Source organism: Atractosteus spatula, unplaced genomic scaffold (genome assembly GCF_055471065.1).
Source record: "Atractosteus spatula isolate fAtrSpa1 unplaced genomic scaffold, fAtrSpa1.hap1 Scaffold_8, whole genome shotgun sequence".
Lineage (NCBI taxonomy): Eukaryota > Metazoa > Chordata > Actinopteri > Semionotiformes > Lepisosteidae > Atractosteus > Atractosteus spatula.
The window spans coordinates 291,271-318,631 of record NW_028296912.1 but is presented as its reverse complement, the minus strand read 5'-3'; the positions used below and the strand labels follow the sequence as shown (position 1 = coordinate 318,631).

General features: G+C 45.9%; 8 non-coding genes across 8 annotated transcripts; 2 read left to right on the top strand and 6 right to left on the bottom strand.

Moving 5' to 3' along the window:
- Positions 1 to 8,893: 8,893 nt before the first annotated feature.
- Positions 8,894 to 8,975, bottom strand: trnas-aga (transfer RNA serine (anticodon AGA)). The gene has a single exon. It is a non-coding gene; the product is annotated as a tRNA-Ser (tRNA).
- A 2,528-nt stretch (positions 8,976 to 11,503) lies between these two features.
- trnar-acg (transfer RNA arginine (anticodon ACG)) lies at positions 11,504 to 11,576 on the top strand. Its single transcript has one exon. It is a non-coding gene; the product is annotated as a tRNA-Arg (tRNA).
- Positions 11,577 to 12,508: 932 nt separating this feature from the next.
- Positions 12,509 to 12,590, bottom strand: trnas-cga (transfer RNA serine (anticodon CGA)). The gene has a single exon. It is a non-coding gene; the product is annotated as a tRNA-Ser (tRNA).
- Positions 12,591 to 13,924: 1,334 nt separating this feature from the next.
- Positions 13,925 to 14,006, bottom strand: trnas-gcu (transfer RNA serine (anticodon GCU)). The gene has a single exon. It is a non-coding gene; the product is annotated as a tRNA-Ser (tRNA).
- Positions 14,007 to 15,622: 1,616 nt separating this feature from the next.
- On the top strand, positions 15,623 to 15,695 carry trnar-acg (transfer RNA arginine (anticodon ACG)). The gene has a single exon. It is a non-coding gene; the product is annotated as a tRNA-Arg (tRNA).
- A 934-nt stretch (positions 15,696 to 16,629) lies between these two features.
- On the bottom strand, positions 16,630 to 16,711 carry trnas-cga (transfer RNA serine (anticodon CGA)). The gene has a single exon. It is a non-coding gene; the product is annotated as a tRNA-Ser (tRNA).
- A 2,608-nt stretch (positions 16,712 to 19,319) lies between these two features.
- On the bottom strand, positions 19,320 to 19,393 carry trnai-aau (transfer RNA isoleucine (anticodon AAU)). The gene has a single exon. It is a non-coding gene; the product is annotated as a tRNA-Ile (tRNA).
- A 557-nt stretch (positions 19,394 to 19,950) lies between these two features.
- Positions 19,951 to 20,021, bottom strand: trnag-gcc (transfer RNA glycine (anticodon GCC)). The gene has a single exon. It is a non-coding gene; the product is annotated as a tRNA-Gly (tRNA).
- Positions 20,022 to 27,361: the final 7,340 nt, after the last annotated feature.

Genomic DNA, 27,361 nt, shown 5'->3' with positions numbered 1-27,361 from the left:
ACTTCAATATCCATCCATTTATAATGGTGGCGAAGTGGTTAGCATTGCTATCTTGCAGCTGAAGAAAGATGTGAAGACGGGGGTTTGAATTTAATCCTTTCTGTAGGGGGTTTAGACTTCTAAGTCACAAGCTGGGGTTTATGGCAGGAAAGGGGGTTAACTGATAAGGATTGCAGATGCAAGCTAGGAACCCCCCTGGGTGTAATGTTAAACTGACCATTTGCCCAGAACATCGTAAACTGGCCAAATACCATGAACCCCCCTCTTTACCATCAGACCGAGTGACGTCAGAAACGGAGAAGAAAACACTATATAACCCAAAAGTTTGTAACAGTACGTTGAACAATGCTTCGGTTTTGTTGTTTCTTGCGGGAAACAAGACTTCGGCTTTATTGTTCCTTGCATGCAATAAACTCATCTGTTTTACTTCATCTCAGGATCAAGAACCTTATTTCTTCTGTTACAACAAATTTGGCGTAGTCGGCGGATGCTCCAGAAGGCGCAGAACTTCCCATCGGCAGGAGAGACGGTCAGCGCGCACATAACTAAGAGGTAAGGACTCCTCTTTTATTTAAAAGTCCCGACTCTCTCTGACCGATTGGGAAATCTCTGCTCCCTGCGAGAATCGCCCGAGATGACGGAGTAAACGTGAGTTTCTGAATTCCTCTGGCCCGGGGAAGGCACCGGTGTATGTAATGGGTTGGTTGCTGTAAGCCCAGAATTTGGTCTGGCAGGGGTTCCGCGGTATTGTGTACAGGCGTTCGAAGCTGGTGTATGCCTTAATTGCGCGTGGAGTTTTGAACGGGTTTTGGACCCTTACCGTGAAGTTCAGGACTGGTGTGGGTCTTAATTGCACCCGGAGTTCTGAAGGTCAGAACTGGTTTGGGTCTTAATTGCACCCGGAGTTCTGAGGCTCAGAATCGGCGTGGGCCTTAATTGCGCCCGGGGTTCTAGAGCAAGTGGTGCATTAAATGCACGTAGTTCAGGACTGGTGTGGGTCTTAATTGCACCCGGAGTTCTGTGGCTCGGGATCGGTGTGGGCCTTAATTGCGCCCGGGGTTCTGGAGCTGAGTGGTGCATTAAATGCACGTATAATCCAGGATTGGTGTGGGCTTTAATTACGCCCGGGGTCCTGAGATTAGCTACGCCTTGATCGTGCACAGATTGGAGTGGCGTGGTTTCTGGCGTGGCGTGGGTTTTTTTGTTTTAAAGGAAACAGGAGTAGAAGAGATATATGCATGTATGTTTTTGGTGTTTTCCTTGTTTGTGAAATACATATACACACGCACGACACTAACATAAACACACCTCATAATAAAAGAGCAAAGCATTAAGTAGCAGGATTTAAAGGACGTTGAGACCCGAGAATCGCCCTGATTGAGCTCAGTGCGTAAGTCCACCCCGGGGCAAAAGCAGCGATGCTGGCGTTCTGGGGATGGTGAATTACTGATCAAGAAAGGGGGTTTTCGAGGTCTCGTTTCTTACCTGTGAACAGTGCGGTGTAAATCCTCTCTAAAGTCTCTGAGAGGTATTTAGATCCGGAGGTAACAGACGCCCTTGGCTGAATGAGTGCAGGAATGCACAGGTTTTTCAAGTGAAAGCATCCCCCTACTGAATGGCTGTTACCTCACACACGACTTAAAGTAAATCTTTAAGACCGAACATGTGCGCTAACTGATGGTTTGAGAAAGTGGTGGAAGGGTCCGTTTAAATATCGGAAAAGTGTAAGTTGACGGAAAAGAAGGAGAAAAATATGGAAAAAGCTGAGTTTGTCAGAGGGAATTTGGGGCGAAGACGCCTGTAAAGAAAGCATATGAGTATTGATTGGCAAAAGCACAAGCATGTAGCTCCCACCCTGGTGCACGGCCGGCACCAGTAGTGGCAGATACATGACGAAAAAGAAAGAAATTGGGATGTGACTTAAAAGTGTGTTTACGGGGAAAATAAAAACCCGGAAGAAAATATACTTTACTCGCTACGAAAGAGTATAAAAAAAAAAGCTAAAAGAGGCAGTACAGGAGAATGAGAAACTAAAGAAGGAATTAACTTCTGGTCACGCTGCACTGGTTAATGTGCTGCAGCCAGCGACTAAGTTATATCCTGCTCTCCCACAGGGGAACAAACAGGCAGGAAACGAAAATAATTGGGATCAATTCCCTCAGTGGCCATATGGAGAAGGGGGGTCTGATTGGGATAACACTTGGTATGAGTGTGATAAAGACGGATCAGGGTCTCCCCTGTTAGAGGGAGGGCGCCCGCAGATCTGTACTCTCACTCGAAGTGGGAAAGGACTTGATGTAGCAGGGGCTGGCGCCGTTGATGACAGCGCCACTCTAACACTGTCTCGCACCCCGTCGAGGGGGTCTGCAATCGCACCTACCTTCCCTGATTTCCCCCATACGATCAAATCCAAAACCGTAAGATATTGACCGGTGGGCTAAAGTACCGCACCCGAAATTAGAAATGCAGCGAACCTGGAGTGCGCTTCAGGAATTAAAAGGATTCATGTAGAAGTAAAACAAGAATACAGCACATTGTATTACGAAGAGAAAAATATATTCTCGATGTGTATGTGTGTTTTATGAATTTGTGTGCCGGCATGTATGTGTGTAACTGTGAGTTTTGGTATACTAAATGACGGTGTGAGTGTGTTTAGCCAGCGGGACTGGCTAGAGACGTAACTAAAGAGACTTGACGAAAATCAACTTAAGGAGATTGGAAAATATAAGAGCGTCTGAAACGTATAAGTACAGTACAGGTGGACGTAAAAGTAGTTAAACAGTTTTTGTATTATTATAAATTATTATAAATTGTAATTTATACAATTAGTTGCAATAGTGGAAACAATTTGGTTTTATTCGAATGTCTCGAAACCAGACATGCTGAAACGCTGTAGGTTTAGAATCGAGACTGGGGAGAATAACGTCTTGTGAGAAAATCTGTTTACCTAACGATTAGATCCTGTAAATCCCTTGTAGCCTCCCTAAGTCTGTCCCAGTCCAGTGGATAAAAATGTACTGTTAATGGAGTGTTGGTTTCTCTGTTAGGGGATACTGGAGCACTACTGTCCTGCTTGTTTCACTCCTCTGTTCAACAGTGTACTATAGAGCAATGTATAGGGGAAGATGGCAGGAGGCCACAGGAGTATTGGGACAGCAAGTTTTACTTGCCGAGTACCAGATTTTAATGGGTGGTTTTATTCCAGATCTATTGGGTTGGAATATTATGCATTACAAAGAATGACTATGCAGAACAGGGTATCACGTAGCTTCAACTGGCTGTGATCACTCAGTATGTTGATGGTATTCTGAGTGCTTCCCCTGATGAGGAAACCCACAAGTCTGAGTTGCTTCAGCTTTAGAGTGTCTAATAGAAGCAGTTATGATAAGGCCCTTTTGTGTCTAGCATTGTGAAATTTTAACAGGGCCTGGGTGCAATGTTTTTTACAGGGTGAGCACAACTCTTAACAGATCTGCTTAAGGGGGGAGTGCAGTACAAGGACAAGATTGCCTTGGTTCCCGCAGCAAAAGCCGCCTTTAATAATTTGAAACAAGTTCTCTTACAGGTGCTGAGACTGGGGTTTCCTCAGATGGATCAACCATTCCTTTGTATTATTGCAAGTTGCTGACAGAGGCCACCCAAGGAGCCCGCGAGCAGGTCCTGGAGGCGTGGGGACCACCACCTGAAGGAGGGCACAACCTCATCCCAGGAGAGTGGGTGTGGATCAGGAAATTTCCTTCACAGGTTCTCCAGCCCAGGTGGGACGGACCCTACCAGATCCTGTTGACAACCGAGTCTGCGGTTCGAGTGGAAGGAAAAGATCGCTGGATCCACACGCCACACTGCCGACGAGCCTCATCCCCATTTACAGACTCAGAAAGAAATCATTTCTGTTTATAAGAATAATTGTTGCTGTAGGACTATGTTCCGCAGGAATTAATGATCATCTCTCCCACAAAGGAGAACATGGAATTAATTCCTTTTTAGGCCTCTCCTATCTGACAGCTAAGAAAACCAACCAAAGTGCCTGCTGGGTGTGTGCCACATTACCCAAATATGTACAGGGAGGACTTCCTATGGGAGCCATTCCTTGGCGTCTCGAGGAAGTCATAGGCATGATCATTTGGAGGGATAATTTAGGAGATTTTAATATGACAAACTATGGGGGGTTGCCATAACACGACTTTAACCTGCACAACATTACAATATCTACAGGAGCGAGGCTTAGAGCCCACGAGTTTCACAGGCTCTTACGCTCCTAAATATAACAGAAGCCATACACCACCATACCTGACTCTCAATAAGGAACGTGAGGGAAACATATGTTTTCAGCACACTAATTGGTCTGCACTTGGTTGGATGGAGTCGTTGCAACCTTACCATCGCTGCAAATATATCCACCTCTACCTTCCAAATTCCAGGATGGGATCGGCACACCCCACAATTCAGTATAAGCTTCTTATTTTCAGAGGCATGGGGAGCGCCAAACGGAACATCTTTCATTTGTGGAAAACGAGCCTACCCATGGTTGCCAGCCCAGTGGTCTGGCTCATGTTATTTAGGATATGTGGTTCCTCATATCCGTGTTCAAATCCACAGCCCCTTCGGACCTAACCACAGACCACAAAGAAAATTGGCTGATTGGGAATATTATTTAGGTATAATATTTCCACAAGCCGGCATGAACTTTCTGAGTCGAGAGTTAATTCAAATGGCCTCGACTTTAGAAGAATTAGCAAATTCTACCTCATCTAGTCTGAAGGCTGTTAATGATGAGATGGTAGCCCTCAGAACAGTGGCCATGCAGAACCGACTAGCTTTAGATTATGTACTGGCGGCCCAAGGAGGAACTTGTGCAGTAATTGACACTGAATGCTGCACATATATTCCTGATAATTCTGAGCACGTCTCAGATCTGGCCCAACACATTTACAATGAGGGACAGAAATATCAGGACTATTATACTGAAAATTGGGGAATTGGGTCTTGGGTAAAGTCTGTGTTTGGGGCCTGGGGTGGAACCTTTTTATAGTGTGTATCTGTAGGAGTAGTATTGTTTATATGTATAATTGTAATCATCACATTCACAAAAACATGTATCACATCTTGCTATAACCGTGGAACGTACAATGACATGGCAATACATACCTGTTCGCCAAGAAAGGAAAGATCTGCCCTGACATTGTATGTATAAAAATAGGCTACACTGACGTATGCCATATTTTATAAGGGGGGAATGAAGAAAGATGTGAAGACGGGGGTTTGAATTTAATCCTTTCTGTAGGGGGTTTAGACTTCTAAGTCACAAGCTGGGGTTTATGGCAGGAAAGGGGGTTAACTGATAAGGATTGCAGATGCAAGCTAGGAACCCCCCTGGGTGTAATGTTAAACTGACCATTTGCCCAGAACATCGTAAACTGGCCAAATACCATGAACCCCCCTCTTTACCATCAGACCGAGTGACGTCAGAAACGGAGAAGAAAACACTATATAACCCAAAAGTTTGTAACAGTACGTTGAACAATACTTCGGTTTTGTTGTTTCTTGCGGGAAACAAGACTTCGGCTTTATTGTTCCTTGCATGCAATAAACTCATCTGTTTTACTTCATCTCAGGATCAAGAACCTTATTTCTTCTGTTACAACACAGCACTGGGGTCCTAGGTTCAATTCCTGCCATCCTGTGTGTGAGGGGTTTACATGTTCTCTCTGGGTTAGATGGTTTTTCTCCATATGTGTGATATGACTCCCTCTCGCACTCCAAAACATACTGGTAAGTTAATTGGTTTATGGGAAAACTGGCCCTGGCGTGTGTGTGTTTGTGTCTGTCTGTCCTGTGATGGACTGGCGCTATGTCCAGGGTGTATTCTGCCTTGTGTCCTTTGCTTACTGGGATAGGCTCCAAATCCTCTGTACTGGATAAAGAGATTAGAAATGGATGGAAGTAAAGGCACTGTGTGGATGGAACTATACACAGTGTTAGAAACCCACGATGAAATGGCAGCATCTCACTGAGAATAAAATATTTTATAGTGCTGGCTTAAGGAAACCTTTCCACCTTTCCACCTCTCTTGCACATCAGTATCCATACCTAGTTATTTAAACAAATTGCCTCTAATTATAAACATCTTAATATGCTGGCTCTGTGGATCCGCATCAGCTATGTTTGCCCATTCCTTCAATTCATGTACATCCAACACACAGTTCAATGCCAGCAACTACACATAATCTAAAATACAATCCTTATTTCAGTATCTATGTAAACATATAGTCTGTTAACTTCATCATCTTCATCAAAAGTATGCCTAACCCCATTAGGAAGTGTTCTTGTTATAAGTGTATTCCTCAGCTTTCCCCAAATTATCTTCTTCTTGCCAACATCTCTAGTCTTTTATCCTGCAATAACTCAGCCAACACTTAAATCTCCAAAAGCTGCTTGTGTTAATTTCTTTAAATCACAAATATCATGTGTAAATACTGGGCATGTAATACTCTGCATTGTGGAATAATAGTTTATTTTAAAGGGAACTAGAGAAATCAAGAAAGGCTTTTTTTCTAGAATTAATAAATGCACATCCTGTTCACTGGGGAAATTAAATCCACACTGAGCAATCTTCAATATGTTCAGAATATGACGGCAAGAATCCTATCAGGGATGCATTACACCTGTTTTCAAGTCCTTGCACTGGTTACCTATCAGATTTCGAGTCAACTTCAAAATCCTTATCCTCCTTATATACTGTCCTACAACTGTTATTATTGATCACCGAATTATTGTACTTGACATGACTTCATTCAGCCTTTCCTGAACGTCTATGACAGGCAGAGAGAGTGCTGTTTCTGGTGCGATCTTTTGCAGCTGACATTTCACTGTTTTAAACGAACAAGAAATTAGATTGCTCATAAATCAGTTATTCTATATAAACACAGCGTAATTGCCCTCCGAAAATCCTCTTTTTCTTGTTCGTTTTAGAGACCTCGATCGAAACTGATTTTAGATGTCAGAAAGGATTTATTTTCTCTGTATTTCCTACATTGCTTTGTCGAGATTTTAACTTTATATCTAACTTTATATCTAGGCTCAGATTTCAACTATAAATCGTACAGTAATTAATAGCAGTAAATACTGATGTTTTGCGCCCTCTTACCACAAAAATATATGTTTTGTAGCTAGGATTAACTTTATTTCGTACGCGTAGCTACTCCGATTCAGACACCGAACAGTTAAAGATGGCGGCAAATCAGACACCCAGAGGGGGGAGGGGGGGGGCGTCTTCTCGCCTCCATAACTAAAATGCCAAATAGGAGTGGCTTAAGCGACATACACAGTCGTGTAACTGACAGATTGAGGTAGCCTATCGTGTAAATTTCGCTTTGTTGCTGATAGGTTAAGCTTTCGAAACTCTGCCCCAAAGTCATGTGACTGATTTTTCGCCCTGTTTCGTTGGTTAAACGCAATGATCACAAGCACCACCATGGTAACTGGGATGTGTAGTTTTTAATTCCGTTTGAATTATAACTGTACGTACTGTCTTCATATTTGGCCAGGGCTTTAAAGAGAAGGCGCGCCAAAAAATTTCGGTGCCGTCGTCTCCGCTTTAAAGGTACCCCCGTGCTGGAAGAATTTGACCTCGGAACGTTTGCCCAGCGTAGTTATAGTGGACATAAAAACAAGAGTTCGCTGGCATTATATCCTAGAAGACACAGACCGGCACCAGACCGGTAAATGCTTGATGAACTAGGGATTGGACAGTTTCCAAGTGCTTGTACAATCGATGGAAATGTTCAAATAAATGTGCAAAAGAAATAAAATAATCATTTATTTCTTTATCATATTGGCTAGCTAATGTCCTCTCTTTGCTAGTTAGTGGCTGTGTTTCTGCGCTGGGTAGCAACGGGTGACTGTTCTCAGGCGGAAGATGTAAACAGCTTAATTTTCATGTTAAATAATTTTTAAAAATTAAAATTCATTCTATACAGCAATCACATATTTGGGTACTGTTTCATAAAACTTTCATGCTTAAAATGTTTAGGGAGAAATGGAAGACTGGTGTGTATTTTTTCTTTAAACTATCAAGACCAGCCATACACAGTACAGTTTATGTACATACAGTAATGTTTATGTTCCTAAATTAATATCGTTTATGACCTTCAGATGCGTTATGCTCCTCTTCTTTTTATGCTCAGCTACTAAAATTTCCCTTTAGTGGTAAAATTCCATATAAATATTCAAAACTAAGCGGATTGAAATGTTCACAGTAAAGACATTAGTAAAGGTGCACAGTAAAGGCACCACGAGTGCCCCTGTCGGTCATTTTGACCAGCCAATCACTTACCGCGGTGCCCTACGGTGCCCTGCGGGTTGGTTACTGTACTACGGGTTTTTACCGCTCATTTTGAATGGCTGCATCTGTAGGTTGTCTCTCGCAGTGTTCAGGAATTGCATTCCGAAACTGAGTCAGATCAAAAGTTGTAAGAAAAGCACCTATGGTGTCGGTTCTAACAGCTTTATTGATTCGATGTTAAAGGCCGGAAATGGGGCACAAGACACGCGACCGCAAAAAGCGTCGCCATCTGCTTCCAGCTGCAAAATGCCATTTGCGGACGCTGAAGCATTTGAACTTGAACTTTATTGCCATATGTAACCGGTACTGGTACAATGGAATTCTTACTTACAGAAGGTCTCTCGATTGTAAAACAAGTGTAAAAAACAAGACAAAGTGCAAACAGTGCATCAAGACAATGTACAAACAATAGACAATGTGCAAGTAAACATGTAGACATTTCTTTCCAAGGCAGCGGGTACAAGCGATCTCGCGTTTTAAAACCACCAGGAAAAGAAGAAAGGCACTTTTCCGTGCTTGCGCCAGCACACAACGATGTGAGGAGAACACCGTAGTCGGCAGGATTCGAACCTGCGCAGGGAGACCCCAATGGATTTCTAGTCCATCGCCTTAACCACTCGGCCACAACTACAGCGAGCACCGCTGTTGCTGCGTTCTTGCTACAATCTCACATGGATCGCGAGGCGTCGGCGGAAACATTTTTCAAAGTCAGTCTCCATTAAAAAAAAAACCTTTCCAAAATACAAGCCATGCAGACAGACACGCCTCAGAGGACTTAAGGGTGGCTTCATGTGGGAATGATAAAGCCTCCCCGTCCGGACAGGAAAATGGCACTTTGTTAGACACAAAGAAACAATCAACAACAGACAAATGTCCACAAGCATTTAAGAAGCCGCACCATGTTCTTGCTACAATCACACACGGATCGCGAGACGCCGGCGGAAATCTTTTTCAAAGTCGTTCTCCGTTAAAAAAAAAAAACCTTTCCAAAATACAAACCTTGCAGACAGACACGCCTCAGAGGACTTAAGGGTTGCTTCATGTGGGAATGATAAAGTCTCCCCGTCCGGACAGGAAAATGGCACTTTGTTAGACACAAAAAAACAATCAACAACAGACAAATGTCTACAAGCATTTTAGAAGCCGCACTTGAAATAGCTCTTATATTCGTGTTAGACGCAGGAATCGCCTTTTTATTGACGCTCTTACGAACGCCATGGAAAGCAAAACAAAGCAAAGCAGAGCAGAACAAAACGAACAAAATAAAACCCTCACGTCCTGCACTTGAATATAATGCCGTTACGTGCCGAAGCGGTATTGGACGTCATCCTAGCACTGCAACCCGGAGCGTACGGTATATGGGAACGAGCACACGTCACGAATCGTCTCTAATCACTCCCTGCACTGTAAGGCGCCTTGAAGCGTGCACCCTCAACATTCATCTTTGCGCATCTGTGAAAGGTAAACTCTTGAGCAAACTCTGAACCAGACGCTCAAACTCCAGCTAGGATTAGGGGTCGCATTCCCATGCTACTTGAACACTTTGTTCAAACCAGGCTGTCCGGACATGAGTTGGCGCGCTCCAGATTTTCTTTTTCTTTTTTTTCCCTCGTACTCGAGGGTCATTTTCCTGTTCCACATGCAATTTCAACATCTTCCTTGGGAGATGTCAAGCCAGCAAGCCACTGCTGTGCTTCAGTGGCCGGTGTGGAGTTCAGTGGCCCTGTTGTACACGGAAAGCACATTGAGCTCCTTGGACATGAAAAGTTCCAGTTAAAAGCCATTTGTCATCCTTTCTCTTGGTGTCGATGTTGCTATTGTATGTAAAGGTGGCAACTTGCTCAGCGAGCAGGCGGAGCGCACAGCGAATGCAGATGTGTCTGAGTTGTGTGTCCAAGTGGCTGCAAAAGGACAGCGCTCCTGGTGCGCTGTGGCTTAGTTGGTTAAAGCGCCTGCCTAGTAAACAGGAGATCCCGGGTCCGAATCCCAGCGGTTCCTTTTTTTGTTCTGTCTTCTCGAACAGGACTGGTCATTATGGACAACCGCCTACGGCTAGACTTAATTAAATGCAAGTATTCATTTCCTGTCTTGAACGACTTGTTTTTCTTAGAATGCAACTTGCAAAACATGAAATGCAAACCTTGCTAATCAGCGCTCGCGGCTGGAAAACAAAAAAGAAGTCAGCAATGTTTTTTCTTTAACCTTAACCCTGCTAATGGAGGAGTTAAACGACCGAGTCTACGCAGCTTAAACGGTCCGCACGTCGGGTTCTTAGCTGAAAGGGTGGTAAATCAGGCTCACCCAGTCCTTAATCTTTTAAAGAGGATAAAAAATTGAACCTAGTCGCCACATCACATACATCCTGTTCAATGATAAGAAGGTGACATCTGTCCTCGCTCCAGAGTAAATCACACGTTGAGGGCATTTTTTTTCCACTTTACCGTGAGTCGGGCTCGGCTGCACACAGGCGAGAGCAGAGCAATGAGGTCACGGGGACAGGGGAGTCACACGCTGGCGGTTTGAACACGCGGAAGATCACTGAGGGATCTACAGTATATGGACCCTCTGTGCGCCACCCGTCCAAACTCTGGACTCTGAATCCTGCCATCCGAGTTTAGATCTCGGCGGAACCTGAGCCGCAGTTCCTTCTTAAAACGTAATCTGGTGAGCATTTCTAGAATCGTACTTGTATAGATGCAGCCTTTAATGTGTTGCTAGGTTAAAATTGATGACTTCTTGAACTTCAGTAGGCAATTGCCCTCTTGATTTCGGATTTAATTGCTTTACTACAGGGGTGCTTTTATGATGACAGAGTCATGTTCAGGTACTTTGCTGGATGGAGGAAGCTCATTTCGGACTCTGTGATCTGCTCACCTGGAAAGGTCTGCTGTACTACTACAAGAGAGAAGTAGAGTCTGGAAGAAGGGACAATTTTATGATGCTTTGGAAGAAAGTGTTTTTTTTTTCTTTGAAATCGAAATGAATCAGAATATCAGTGCAAAGGACAAACTCTTGGTTTGGTTTAAAGAGATATGGTTTTAAACAGACACAATGTAGAAAACAGGTGTTTCTCACTTTTGGAAAAGAATGGACCGGGGGTAATGTTTTACTAGTTGCAGTGCTGAGCTCACTGGGTTGCAGTCATGCAGTGTGACAACAGGGCCAGTGGCGCAATGGATAACGCGTCTGACTACGGATCAGGAGATTGTAGGTTCGACTCCTGCCTGGCTCGGGTCACTTTTAAACGCATCAGGCTACTCCCTAAGTAGCCTGTGCTACTTACTGTATGTGGGTGTAATCGTACCCAGTACGAGATTTCCTTCATGTAAATGAACTGCACCTGGGCTCAGTACGGTGCTGAGAGCCCAGCGTTGCTGTTCTAATTAGCACGCACTGCATCGGCTATGAACCCGAACATTTCAATTATTCCGATCAGTAAGTCAACACGTAGTCCACATGAAAGGTAGAAATATTCTCTTGTCTGTCTCTTGTTTGTATATAACTGAATGTCCCTGACAATGTACTGTTAGTTTTAATTGAAGAACGGCATTTGTGTTCAAATATAGCAGACAAGTTTACGTAACTGCTCATGCGACACTCAGTTGTAATTAGTCAAGAAATAAAGTCGAACAACAGCTGAGGGTTTGAATGTGAACGTATCAGATTGCAGCGCCTTTTACTTCCATTGACAAATGGAAGATTCGAAGAGAGATCCTTCAGACCGGCAAGCAAACCCACGGCTTTTTCGGTTTTCTATCTAGGCAACGTTGGTGTCTGCAATAGCATAAATGAAAGCACGATGCAATTTCTGTGGCTACATTTGTTGCACTTCATGCACAGTAAGAGTGTTTCTAACACCAAATAAAAACTCAACAATTAGCGATCACGCCTTCTCCTCAGTTAACCCACTGAAACCCTCGCTGATAAGAGTTCTTTACTGCGTGCTTTACGAGCACCTATCGTGTCGGTTCTCTGAGCTTTATTGATCCGGTTTTCAAAGGCATAAGTAGAGCACCAGACGTGCGAACGCAAAATGTGTGGTTATCTGAAGAATTGATTTCCATGGCAGCGGGTCCAAGCGATTTAGCGTTTTTATAGTACCAGAAAAGGAGAAGCGGCACTTCGCCTCTGCCGCGCAGGCACACTACAACGTGCGGCAGACGCCGTAGACGGCAGGATTTGAACCTGCGCGGGGAGTCCCCACCAGATTTCGAGTCCATCACCTTAACCACTCGGCCACGACTACGGCGAGCTCACCACTGCCGCATTCCTCCTATAATCTAACACGAGTGCGAGGTGGCTGGGGAAACCTTTTCAGAGTCGCTCCCCGTTAAAAAAAAATACCTTTGACAAAATACGTGCCGGCAGACAGACACGCCTCCGAGGGTTTAAGGGTGGCTTCACGTTCAAAGGATAAAGTCTCCCCGTCCTGATGTCAAAATGCAACTTTGGCAGACAGAAAAAACATCAACAAACCACAAATGTGGACAAGGATTTTACAAGCTGCACCACACTGCACTTTGAAAAGCATTTAAATTAGTGTTAGACGCAGGAATTGCCTTTGGTTTACGCGCTTACGAAAGCCCTCAGCTCCTGCAGTTGAATATAATGCCGTTACGTGTCGAAGCAGTAACGTACGTCATCCTACCACTGCAGCACGGGGAATATAGGGAAACGAGCACACACTACGAATCGTCTCAATCACTCCCTAGAGTTGTAAGGCGCATTGAAGGGTGCACCGCCATCATTAATCGTTGCGCCTCTGTGAAAGGAAAGCTCTTGAGCAGTCTTTGAAACAGCTCGGATGAAACACTTGATTGCTTCCATGTGCATCTGGAGTTAATTTCTTATTTTCACTTCACGCCGCCCAAAGCATTTCTAAAACAGGAGATTCGCGTTTGGGAATGCGCCCTGCCCTACAAATAAAACAGGTCTACGGGTCTGAAACCTGCTCCACAGAAAACAGTTTTGTTGCGCTTTTGATCAAAGGGAGATTCGTTGTTCTTACTTTTTGATGACATAACACCCAAAGGGGCTTCTTTGGAGTTGGATTCCAACCAGCATCCTAAAGTTTATTGGCGGTATCCTTTACAGTTCTCTGTTCGGTCGACAAGGGACTGAAGTGGGCAGCTTTCCTCACACATACAGTGCAATGTACTGTAGTGTTCCCGTTCACTGAATTCGCAGTTCTGCATCAGACCTCTAACTCGTTTCCTTAGTCTTGGTCAGCTTGAATTTAAGCCACGAACCATCCTTCTACTGTATAAACGTCTAGAGGAATCACAAACTATTTGAGAGGCCATCATCCCAGGGGGAACTGACAAAGTCTATCTCTAAACACCTAGCGCAGTCTCTCGAGAGACTGTCAAAAAACGCTTTCGCCGTTTGTGTTGCAAGTAAGTGAAAACGCGGTCTCAACCCAGAGCCACTTGGCAGCAGCAGCACATAAATACTGTTTCTGTCACTGCACTACTGATACCGACGTTAGCCTACTATACCATGTTCAGCCACCGCTGGAAAACATACTGCTCTAGTACCGAGGGCCGACTTTGAACAGGCACACGCGTCAGACATGGAGAGCGACGAGAATGGGATTCGAACCCATGCGTGCAGAGCACAATGGATTAGCAGTCCATCGCCTTAACCACTCGGCCACCTCGCCAAGGAAACCAGGCTGTCCGGACATGAGTTGGCGCGCTCCAGATTTTCTTTTTCTTTTTTTTCCCTCGTACTCGAGGGTCATTTTCCTGTTCCACATGCAATTTCAACATCTTCCTTGGGAGATGTCAAGCCAGCAAGCCACTGCTGTGCTTCAGTGGCCGGTGTGGAGTTCAGTGGCCCTGTTGTACACGGAAAGCACATTGAGCTCCTTGGACATGAAAAGTTCCAGTTAAAAGCCATTTGTCATCCTTTCTCTTGGTGTCGATGTTGCTATTGTATGTAAAGGTGGCAACTTGCTCAGCGAGCAGGCGGAGCGCACAGCGAATGCAGATGTGTCTGAGTTGTGTGTCCAAGTGGCTGCAAAAGGACAGCGCTCCTGGTGCGCTGTGGCTTAGTTGGTTAAAGCGCCTGCCTAGTAAACAGGAGATCCCGGGTCCGAATCCCAGCGGTTCCTTTTTTTGTTCTGTCTTCTCGAACAGGACTGGTCATTATGGACAACCGCCTACGGCTAGACTTAATTAAATGCAAGTATTCATTTCCTGTCTTGAACGACTTGTTTTTCTTAGAATGCAACTTGCAAAACATGAAATGCAAACCTTGCTAATCAGCGCTCGCGGCTGGAAAACAAAAAAGAAGTCAGCAATGTTTTTTCTTTAACCTTAACCCTGCTAATGGAGAAGAGTTAAACGACCGAGTCTACGTAGCTTAAACGGTCCGCACGTCGGGTTCTTAGCTGAAAGGGTGGTAAATCAGGCTCACCCAGTCCTTAATCTTTTAAAGAGGATAAAAAATTGAACCTAGTCGCCACATCACATACATCCTGTTCAATGATAAGAAGGTGACATCTGTCCTCGCTCCAGAGTAAATCACACGTTGAGGGCATTTTTTTTCCACTTTACCGTGAGTCGGGCTCGGTTGCACACAGGCGAGAGCAGAGCAATGAGGTCACGGGGACAGGGGAGTCACACGCTGGCGGTTTGAACACGCGGAAGATCACTGAGGGATCTACAGTATATGGACCCTCTGTGCGCCACCCGTCCAAACTCTGGACTCTGAATCCTGCCATCCGAGTTTAGATCTCGGCGGAACCTGAGCCGCAGTTCCTTCTTAAAACGTAATCTGGTGAGCATTTCTAGAATCGTACTTGTATAGATGCAGCCTTTAATGTGTTGCTAGGTTAAAATTGATGACTTCTTGAACTTCAGTAGGCAATTGCCCTCTTGATTTCGGATTTAATTGCTTTACTACAGGGGTGCTTTTATGATGACAGAGTCATGTTCAGGTACTTTGCTGGATGGAGGAAGCTCATTTCGGACTCTGTGATCTGCTCACCTGGAAAGGTCTGCTGTACTACTACAAGAGAGAAGTAGAGTCTGGAAGAAGGGACAATTTTATGATGCTTTGGAAGAAAGTGTTTTTTTTTTCTTTGAAATCGAAATGAATCAGAATATCAGTGCAAAGGACAAACTCTTGGTTTGGTTTAAAGAGATATGGTTTTAAACAGACACAATGTAGAAAACAGGTGTTTCTCACTTTTGGAAAAGAATGGACCGGGGGTAATGTTTTACTAGTTGCAGTGCTGAGCTCACTGGGTTGCAGTCGTGCAGTGTGACACCAGGGCCAGTGGCGCAATGGATAACGCGTCTGACTACGGATCAGGAGATTGTAGGTTCGACTCCTGCCTGGCTCGGGTCACTTTTAAACGCATCAGGCTACTCCCTAAGTAGCCTGTGCTACTTACTGTATGTGGGTGTAATCGTACCCAGTACGAGATTTCCTTCATGTAAATGAACTGCACCTGGGCTCAGTACGGTGCTGAGAGCCCAGCGTTGCTGTTCTAATTAGCACGCACTGCATCGGCTATGAACCCGAACATTTCAATTATTCCGATCAGTAAGTCAACACGTAGTCCACATGAAAGGTAGAAATATTCTCCTGTCTGTCTCTTGTTTGTATATAACTGAATGTCCCTGACAATGTACTGTTAGTTTTAATTGAAGAACGGCATTTGTGTTCAAATATAGCAGACAAGTTTACGTAACTGCTCATGCGACACTCAGTTGTAATTAGTCAAGAAATAAAGTCGAACAACAGCTGAGGGTTTGAATGTGAACGTATCAGATTGCAGCGCCTTTTACTTCCATTGACAAATGATAGAGATTCGAAGAGAGATCCTTCAGACTGGCAAGCAAACCCACGGCTTTTTCGGTTTTCTATCTAGGCAACGTTGGTGTCTGCAATAGCATAAATGAAAGCACGATGCAATTTCTGTGGCTACATTTGTTGCACTTCATGCACAGTAAGAGTGTTTCTAACACCAAATAAAAACTCAACAATTAGCGATCACGCCTTCTCCTCAGTTAACCCACTGAAACCCTCGCTGATAAGAATTCTTTACTGCGTGCTTTACGAGCACCTATCTTGTCGGTTCTTTGAGCTTTATTGATCCGATTTTCAAAGGCATAAGTAGAGCACCAGACGTGCGAACGCAAAATGTGTGGTTATCTGAAGAATTGATTTCCATGGCAGCGGGTCCAAGCGATTTAGCGTTTTTATAGTACCAGAAAAGGAGAAGCGGCACTTCGCCTCTGCCACGCAGGCACACTACAACGTGCGGCAGCCACCGTAGACGACAGGATTTGAACCTGCGCGGGGAGTCCCCACCAGATTTCGAGTCCATCGCCTTAAACACTCGGCCACGACTACGGCGAGCTCGCCACTGCCGCATTCCTCCTATAATCTAACACGAGTGCGAGGTGGCTGGGGAAACCTTTTCAGAGTCGCTCCCCGTTAAAAAAAAATACCTTTGACAAAATACGTGCCGGCAGACAGACACGCCTCCGAGGGTTTAAGGGTGGCTTCACGTTCAAAGGATAAAGTCTCCCCGTCCTGATGTCAAAATGCAACTTTGGCAGACAGAAAAAACATCAACAAACCACAAATGTGGACAAGGATTTTACAAGCTGCACCACACTGCACTTTGAAAAGCATTTAAATTAGTGTTAGACGCAGGAATTGCCTTTGGTTTACGCGCTTACGAAAGCCCTCAGCTCCTGCAGTTGAATATAATGCCGTTACGTGTCGAAGCAGTAACGTACGTCATCCTACCACTGCAGCACGGGGAATATAGGGAAACGAGCACACACTACGAATCGTCTCAATCACTCCCTAGAGTTGTAAGGCGCATTGAAGGGTGCACCGCCATCATTAATCGTTGCGCCTCTGTGAAAGGAAAGCTCTTGAGCAGTCTTTGAAACAGCTCGGATGAAACACTTGATTGCTTCCATGTGCATCTGGAGTTAATTTCTTATTTTCACTTCACGCCGCCCAAAGCATTTCTAAAACAGGAGATTCGCGTTTGGGAATGCGCCCTGCCCTAAAAATAAAACAGGTCTACGGGTCTGAAACCTGCTCCACAGAAAACAGTTTTGTTGCGCTTTTGATCAAAGGGAGATTCGTTGTTCTTACTTTTTGATGACATAACATCCAAAGGGGCTTCTTTGGAGCTGAATTCCAACCAGCATCCTAAAGTTTCTTGGTGGTATCCTTTACAGTCCTCTGTTCGGTCGACAAGGGACTGAAGTGGGCAGCTTTCCTCACACATGCAGTGCAATGTACTGTAGTGTTCCCGTTCACTGAATTCGCAGTTCTGCATCAGACCTCTAACTCGTTTCCTAAGTCTTGGTCAGCTTGAATTTAAGCCACGAACCATGCTTCTACTGTATAAACGTCTAGAGGAATCACAAACTATTTGAGAGGCCATGATTCCAGGGGGAACTGACAAAGTCTATCTCTAAACACCTAGCGCAGTCTCTCGAGAGACTGTCAAAAATCTCTTTCTCCATTTGCGTTGCAAGTAAATGGAAACACAGTCTCAACCCAGAGTCACTTGGCAGTAGCGGCACTTAACCACTGTTATTGTCACTGCTTGATACCAACGTTAGCCTACTATACCATGTTCAGCCACCGCTGGAAAACGTACTGCTCTAGTACCACACGTGTCAGACATGGAGAGCGACAAGTGTGTGATTTGAACCCATGCATGCAGAGCACAATGTATTAGTAGTCCATCGCCTTAACCACTCAGCCACGACTACAGCAAACGCTGCTATTGCTGCATTCTTGCTACAATCGCACATGGATCGCGAGACGCCGGCGTAAATCTTTTTCAAAATCGTCTCCGTTAAAAAAAAAAACCTTTCCAAAATACAAACCTTGCAGACAGACACGCCTCTGAGGAATTAAGGGTTGCTTCATGTAGAAATGATAAAGTCTCCCCGTCCGGACAGGAAAATGGCACTTTGTTAGACACAAAAAAACAATCAACAACAGACAAATGTCTACAAGCATTTTAGAAGCCGCACTTGAAATAGCTCTTACATTCGTGTTAGACGCAGGAATCGCCTTTTTATTGACGCTCTTACAAACGCCATGGAAAGCAAAACAAAGCAAAGCAGAGCAGAACAAAACGAACAAAATAAAACCCTCATGTCCTGCACTTGAATATAATGCCGTTACGTGCCGAAGCGGTATTGGACGTCATCCTAGCACTGCAACCCGGGGCGTACGGTATATGGGAACGAGCACACGTCACGAATCGTCTCTAATCACTCCCTGCACTGTAAGGCGCCTTGAAGCGTGTACCCTCAACATTCATCTTTGCGCATCTGTGAAAGGTAAACTCTTGAGCAAACTCTGAACCAGACGCTCAAACTCCAGCTAGGATTAGGGGTAGCATTCCCACGCTACTTGAACACTTTGTTTACGCTCAGTGCTGGATTTTAGGAACTTTAGGACGAGTGGGACTTTTCTCCTATCTGTCAATTCGTTTTGTTTTGGAGACTCTTGGCTGTCTGTGTTGTATAGTGCAGCGTGAAGAAAACGTTTTCGAAAACTGTGCCGGCTCAAAAGTTGTAAGAAATCCTCTCCAGCTCTTTTAAGTCTCTTCAGTTTTGTCATTTAAAGTGAAACTAGATGTATAACTGGTGCCTCACTTATGCAAATATTGCAAATTTACATAAGTGAGGCTCCAGTTCGACATCTAGTTTCACTTTATATGACAGAAGTACATCAGACTGTGCCGGACTGGGGGATCACTTCCGGTTATTTTTACCATCTTAAACATTTGAAATTCTCCCCTATGCAATTGTGACACTTTATCTTGGCTCCACCTAGGACACTCTTCAATCTTCCATCACTTCTCTCGTCTCCCACAACACTCTCGTCTGTCGGCAGTATGTGGCGTCTTTGAATTACCACCAATCTCACCACAGCAAGAAAGCAACGGGTTTTGGCAAGAGAGGAGGAGACTACCTGGCCCGAACGGGGATCGAACCCGCGTCCTTGGCGTTATTAGCACCACGCTCTAACCAACTGAGCTAACAGGCCTCGTGCCCGCTGTCTTCTCTGTGCTGCAAAAAATGGAATTCAGGGAAGTTTCTTTTGTCCTTCTTTGAATAGAAAGCCCTGCGATTCAGTGTACGGGCTTTCTCGTGCTGTTTAATGGTTCTTGTAACCCAAATCCTACACTGGCCTGAAGTGCCCCCCCATTTCACAGCATTTTTTAGCTGATTTCAAATGTACCTAAAGGAGAAGCATTATTGAAGACCATCAATTACCAAGAGCTTTTGTCAAAGGTTTTGGTGGTCACTTTTAATGACCACAGAGAGCTATGACCTCGGTTTTACATCTCATCCAAAAGACGGCGCCTTTTACCACACAGCGTCTCCGTCACTATACTGGGGCATTGGGACCCGCACAGACCTCAGGGTGAGCACCCCACAGCTGGCTCCATTAACACCGCTTCCAGCTGTAAGCTTTGCTTTTCCCTGTAGGTCACCCTCATCCGGGTACTGACCTGGTTCACACCTTCTAAGCTTTAGTGGGTTTTCAGTTGCGAGTTGAAAGGGGATGCAAGTGATGGAGCCGCTCGCTGCAAAAGCCACTGCATTGGCCGGGAATTGAACCCGGGCCTCCCGCATGGCAGGCGAGAATTCTACCACTGAACCACCAATGCACGCTGCAAGGGGCTCCAAAAAAGACGCTTTTTTACCACTCTGTGCTGGATGTTGGGTCCCAAGGGAACTTCTGGACGAGTGAGAATTTTCTGCTATCAAAATTTGGTTTCGGAGACTTTTGGCAGCCTACAGATGCAGCCATTCAAAATGCGCGGGCGATACCGCATTATTTTGCGGTACCCTGTACGCAGTCTACCGCAAGCTACCGGTAAATACCGCGAGTTACCGTAAATTCTCCTATAATACGACAAGCAAAATAATAGTATCCGGAATTTCCGCAAGGTGGAGCTAATAAAGCTCAACCTCTCATGTTTGAGCTGTGGCCATTAAAGTCTTTAACGAAGATATTACTAATAGTATTAATAATGAATGACCTTGGACAAGCTGTAAGTGTAAACTCAAAGTATTGCCCTGGTCAACATTCTTTTTTTCATTGACCGTCTTTGTAAAAGTAACACCACAGCATTTCGCAATCACGCATTTGTTTCCAATCATGCAAAGTACAGTAATTTTTGAGAATCGATTCACCATGCCTTTCACATGCTCATAAAAGAGATTGATTTAGGAACATAAACATATTACCGTATGAAAACTGTACTGTATACAGTATGTATATGTATATTTAATGTCTTAACTGTGCCCATTTAAGTATTGAATATTCATATCTGATTTTACCACTGAAGGGAAATCTTAGTAGCTGAGCATAAAAAGAATAGGAGCATACTGCAACGCGTGTGAAGGCCATAAACGATATTAATTTTGGAACATAAACATAGAGTATATGGCTGGTCTCGGTGATCGCTTCTCGGCCTTCTGGCTAAGATCGGAAAGTACGTGGCAGGCCCGCGGCTTGATGACTTGGCTGGGGGACGAGAAGACGACGACGGAGAAGACGGAGAAGACGACGGCGGTGACGGCGGCGGAGAGGAGGGAGATCGAGGACCAACCAGAGGGAGGAGAACCAACCTGCCGGAGGAGGACGGAGGCCGCGGATTCCAAGCTACCACGGGTAGTCGCCCTGGGTTGAGCCCAGGGGGCGAAGTGGGGCTTCCTGATGGCGGCGGCGGCGGCGACGACGGCGGCGGCGGGTGAGTGGACCCGCGACCTGGCGGCTGGGCACCCTCTGTCCCGTGAGGGACAGATGCGGCGCACAGTGCGCTTCGTGGTGAAGACGGCGGAAGATAAGGCTACCTGGATGAAGAGGGACAAGTTTGAAAGAGACATTTTGTTTCATGGACTTGGGATTAAGGTCAAGGATATCACTAGTTTGCAGGATTTCCCGGGGAAAGGTATTTTTGATTTGACAATGGAGTCGGACAAGTTGTGCGAGACTGTGTGGCAGAAGGCGCAATCCGGGAAAAATTCTTTTCCGATGTCTTTGTTTTTGATGGAGCCTCTCTTTGCGAGGGAGCTGAGGACGCTTACCGTCCACCTGTTTAACACGTTGTTGCCTGAGCGAGACATTGTGATGTATTTAACCAGGTTTGTGGACATTCAAGGGGCCGGCAGCAAAGTGGTGGACGAGGCGGGGGTCTGGACCGGGAGGAGGAGGTATTTGGTCAGGCTCCGACCTCAGCCGTCTGGAGAGGAGGGCGTTTTGCATCCCCCTGCCTACTTTAATATCGGGTCAAACAGGGGCTACCTTTTCTACCCAGGGCAGCCCCTGACATGTAAAAAGTGTTTGCAACAGGGACACATTGCAGCGAACTGCCCAGGAGGTTTTTGCAGGAGGTGCGGTGCGGAGGGACACGAGGCGAAGAACTGCGGACAGGTACTGACATGTGATCTGTGTGGGTCAGCGGGTCACGTGTATCGCTCGTGTCCCAGAAAGCAGAAGAGCTTTGCGGACATTGTGAAGGCTCCCCCGAAGGATCCGAGACTGGAATTACCAGGACCCTCCGGTGGTCCGTTTATGTTTTTCGGGACTGTGGGGAAAACTAAGGAGGGGGATAAGGGTGGACCAGGGCAAGCAGCAGAGGGGGCGGGTGAAGCGGGTGACGAACACCCAGAGTCCAGGTCCTGGGCTGATATGGTCCCAGAAGGCCGACCAGAGTCCCCGAGCTGGTCCCCGGTTTTAAGTAGGTCTACAAAGAGGAAGGGAGGGAGAGGGCCGAAGGGCCCTGATTTGCGACGCGCCAAGTTGGGGTTGCAAAATCGTTTCCGGGGGCTGCCTATTGAGACTTTAGGCAGCGATTCAGATGGAGTGGAGGAAGACAGTAGCCGGGAGGGGGTAGCATCCGGGAAATCCCTCGAGCCTGGTTTCGAAAAGGTGGAGGGTGCGGGTGGAGTGACGGGAATGAAAGGAGAGGAGGTGGCGGGGAGGGGAAAAGCAAGGGGGGAAAGGTCAGGGGAGGGATTGGAGGTGGAGGGGGGTACTCTTTCTGCCGTTTCAGTCGCCCCTGAGGAATCAGAGGAGGTGGAGGTGAGCGAGGAGCCACTTCCTCCAGGTCAAGGTGAGCCGGTAGTGGCTAGTGAGGGAAGTGAGATGGAGGTAGGGAGTTTAAAAGAGATAGAACAGACGGCTCACCCGCAGGTACCCGGGGATCCCGAGAGCGAGTCATCTTCCTCGGGGGAGGGGAGCTTGCAGCACTCCGGGGAGGGGGAGAGCGATTCAACATCAGCTGAGACAGATAACTCAGAGGTTAGCCAGGAAGAGGAGACTAGGGTACAAACTTCTCATGACCCGCCATGAGTCGTATTATTTGTACGGTAAATGTGAGGGGTTTGAGGAACCCTGCGAAGCGGACTGGCGTCTTCAAAGACCTTGCGAGTCGCCAGTTCGGCTTTTGTTTTGTTCAGGAGGTTCATTTGGGGTCACAGAAGGATGTAGCGGATTTTAAGAAAGAATGGCAAAAAGGAGAGTCCTGGTGGAGCATTGGAGGGGTGCACTCTTCAGGCATCGGGATTTTATGTGGGGTGTCAAATTTTGTGGGGGGTGAGGTTTGTGTGGTTGTTCCGGGGCGTTTATTGGTAGTGGATGGGGTGTGGGACGGCCTGAAAGTGCGCCTGATAGCGGTGTATGGACCGGCTGAAAGGCGCCTTCAGGCAGATTTTATAAGAAAGATCGAGCCACTCCTATTTACCAACAGAACGGTGGTGATGGGCGGGGATTTTAATGTCGATATTGGTGACACAAATAGGGCAGGGGCGCGAGCCCTGAGAGAGTTGGTGAGTCATTTTAAATTGCAGGACGGCCTTAACATCTCGGGCCCGGCCTCTAAACAGTTTACTTGGAGCAACGGCAAGGATATCTTCAGGAGACTGGATTACATCTTCACTACCCTAAGTGGACGGTCTACGGTAGGACAAATTGTTCCTGTATGGTTTTCTGACCACATGTTGCTGTCTGCCTGTCTGACCTCGGATGACCCAGGCCCCAGATCAGGTTACTGGAGGCTAAATGTTAAGGTGTTGTCCGAGGTTGAGTACAGAAGCAGGATATCTGGCCTGATTGAAAGTCTCTGCAGTCAGAGATGGAAATATCTGTCCGCTGTCAATTGGTGGGAGATGTGTAAAAGAGTTATATGCAAGGAATCGGTCAAATATTGCCGAGACAGGAGACGGAAGGAGAGGGAGGATTTAGATCAGCTCCAACAGGAGTTACAGACCCTCTATGAGGGATTTAATCAGGGAGGCTCTTTTGACGCACCGAAGGCGGCGGAGATCAGGCTTCGGATGAAAGAGTGGTGGTTGGCGCGAGCCAACGATTTTCTCTTTAGAGCGAAGGGAAATTGGAGGGAAAAGGATGAGAAATGCTCGGCTATGTTTTTCGGCTCGGTGCGTTCTCGGCAAGCCAGAACTTTGGTGGAGGGCCTAAAGCAAAAAGACGGTTCCGTTACCTCTGACCCAGCAGATATGGTCAGGTGTGCCTCGGATTTTTACAGGGAACTGTTCTCGGGGAAACCAGTGGACACTGACTTGTGGGAGGAGTGGTTGGCGGGAATAGTGACGGTAGAGGAGGGCATGCCTGAACTGGAGGGAGAGCTTTCGGGTGAGGAACTAAGGGAAGCCATGGCAGGGATGCGGAGGGGGACGGCTCCCGGAATTGATGGCTTGCCCATTGATTTTTACGTGGTGTTTTGGGATAAACTGCAGCCTATCCTGCTCGAAGTTTTTAACGAAATCTTAGAGTCAGGGGAGTTAACGGGAACTATGAAAACTGGAGTTCTGTCTTTGATTTTTAAGAAAGGGGACAAGGAGGACCTGGAAAACTGGAGGCCGATCCAATTGCTCTGCACTGACTATAAGATCCTGGCCAGGGTGCTGAGTAGGCGGCTGAGGAAGGTGATGCCGGGTCTGGTCTGCAGGGATCAGACCTGCAGTGTGGAAGGAAGGAAACTAGCCTGGAATCTCCAGTTGGTGAGAGACATCATTGAATGGGTGGAGGAAAGGGGCTTGGAGCTCATTCTGGTAAGCTTAGATCAAAGTAAAGCCTTTGACAGAGTGTGTCATCCCTTCCTTTGGGAGGTTTTAAAGAGACTAGGGATTGGTGGAACTTTTATCCGATGGCTCAGGATTTTATATAACGGGGTCATCTCAAGGGTATGTGTGAATGGAAGGTTGGGGATGGGGTTCGTGGTTAGCCGTGGGGTGAGGCAGGGGTGTCCCTTGTCCCCTCTCCTCTACGTGCTATACCTGGAGCCCCTTTTGCGACGAATCCAGAGTGACCCTTGGGTGGAGGGTGTACTAGTCCCGGGTAGCGGTGGAGCACAGGCAAAGCTGATGGCTTACGCAGACGATGTAACTTTGTTTCTTACCACTGACAGGTCTCTCACTCGGGTTCTGCAGATAGCGGACGCCATGGCTGCAGGAACGGGTGCACTGCTTAATCTCAGCAAGTGCACCGTCAAATATTTTGGCAGATGGAAGAACAGGCAGGATGTGGTAGGAGGTCTCAAACTAGAGACAGGGCCCGTGAAGATCTTGGGGGTCAGTTTCCATACTGCTGACTCTGCCACAATTAACTGGAGGAGTAAGATCTCAAAAGTGAATCAGAAGTTAGGTTTGTGGCAGAGTAGGCATTTGACACTGGTAGGAAAAGTCCTGGTAGTGAAGGTGGATATATTGCCGTTGCTCATCCATCTGGCCTGTGTTTTCCCGCTGCCTCCCAGGTTCCGTAGAGAGCTGGTGAGGACCATCTTCCGCTTCATTTGGGGCGGAGGATATGAGTACATCAAGCGGGTGGATATGCACAGGCCGGTGGAGGAAGGAGGTCGGGCGGTGCCGGACCTGCCGGTGAAATTGGACTCACTTTTCATCTCGGGGCTGTGCAGACTTCTGAAGGAGAGTCCGGACCACCTGTGCGTCCCCTTTGCACACTTGTGGTTTGCCTCTGCAGTAAAACATTTGGTAGTGTGGACAAACACAACACCCAAGGCAGAAAGGCTGCCATGGTATTATAAACATGCGGTACAATGGCTAAAAAAGCACCCGGATGCTAAGGAAGGTACAGCACTGCTGGACCACAAGGCACTGTACCAGCTGGCTACTGCAAAGGAGGAGCCGGCTATTGTGGGAGTTCCGGGAGAGGTGTGGAGGCAGACGCAATCGGTAGGGCTGGAAAATAAGCTGAAGGACCTCAATTGGTTGGTGGTGTGGAACAGACTTCCAGTCCGAGAGACTTTACACAGACATGGTCTCTCCAGGCAGGACAAGTGCCCACGCACTGACTGCCAAGAAACCGAGTCCATCGCACACGTTTTATGGGATTGTGGGTTTGCACAGAGGGTATGGGACCAGTGTGGGGGCCTTTTAACGCAGGTGAAACTAGACTTTGTGGTGTCCAGACAAGTTATACTGCGTGGAATCCCAAAAACAAGGAGATGGGGGATCAATTTTTTGTTATGGCTGGTGATCAGGTTTGTAAAATATCATCTGTGGGCATCACGCAAAGACCTCACTGAGCATGGGGTCAGTGGAGCACCAGCCGCTGTCGTGCATAAAGTGAAATATGATATAGCATGTCGGGTAAAATGGGATATTCTGAGGTGGGGTTTTGCGGCAGCCAAGGAGAGGTGGAAGGGGCTATTTTCGTTGGGGTGATTATTATGTTTTGTATAGTAAAAGTCGGTATGGTTTTGGTGAATGTTTTGTTTTTTCAGATGTGGGGGTGGGTTTTGATTTGCATTTGAGGCGGGGTTAAGGAAATTGTATTTTGCTTGGGTTTTCAGAGGTGTGGGTTTTTGAATGTTGTTTTCTGTGTTTTTTGAGTAACATGTGGGTTGATTTTTTTGTGTGATGGGTCTTTTTTGCTGTTTTGTATGTTTTATACGTTTCTAATAAAAAAAAAAAAAAAAAAAAAAAATATGGCTGGTCTCGGTACTTTAAAGAAAACATACACGAAACATGGTTTCATTATGACCAGAATCGGTCTTGAGATATTTTTAACTTGATTTACAGTATTTGAGAGGTATGTCTTAACACCGATACTACAGTGCTTAAGTACTGCTCACGTATATGTTTCTAGGTTTATATTATGCATTTCATACGGTCAAATTACTTTTGAGCAACTAATAAGAAGCGCGAAACGGTATGCGTTTTAGTTTCGTTTTGTGCTGGGACCCGTGGATTGATTAGAGATATCAAGTACATACAAGTCATTTTTTAAATGTAGTTCGTCTTGAAAAAATGTTACGAGTACATCATCTATCAACAATTACACAGGTTCTGTTTCCATATTGCGGATTTTGGTTACGTAATATTATTTTCTAGATTTCACGTTGTGAATATATGATTTGGGCAAACAGAGCCGCAAAGAAGTACATTATGGGTTGTTGTTGTTTTTTTTGCAGTTTTATCTAGAACAAGCGATGCTTAAACCTTTGTCTGATTCTTGTGAAACTATCCACACGACAGTTACAGTACCTAGGAGTTGACTTCAGTGATGTCACTGATGGGATGTTTCTAAAAATCCATCCTCTGTAAAACGTCTTCTCTAGTTGTCCTGCATATGTATTCGCTAATGAAGCTGTGTGTTCTGAGCCTGGATCTCTACATTTCTGTATGAACCAGCTTAGAGGGCTAAAGACAGCTTGTGTTTAAATTGAGTGTAAGGCAATTTATGCTTCTAAAGTCATGGTCAGCATTTATTATTGTACTGTGCTGTAAACTTGTTCTGTGCCTAGTCACATTATTTTATAGCGTTTTTATAGTGTTATCAAATCCGGTGGCGCTGTGTGTTAGTTTCCTGACTCCCATGTCACATGGTCTGTGATTGAAACCTGTGAAACCGGTTTAATTCGTCACAGCCAGCACTCCGGCAGAGAGGGGGTTGTACTCGTAAAGTAGAAGCAGGCGAGATTTCCAGCAAAAGACACCTCCCCCCCACCCTCATACGATT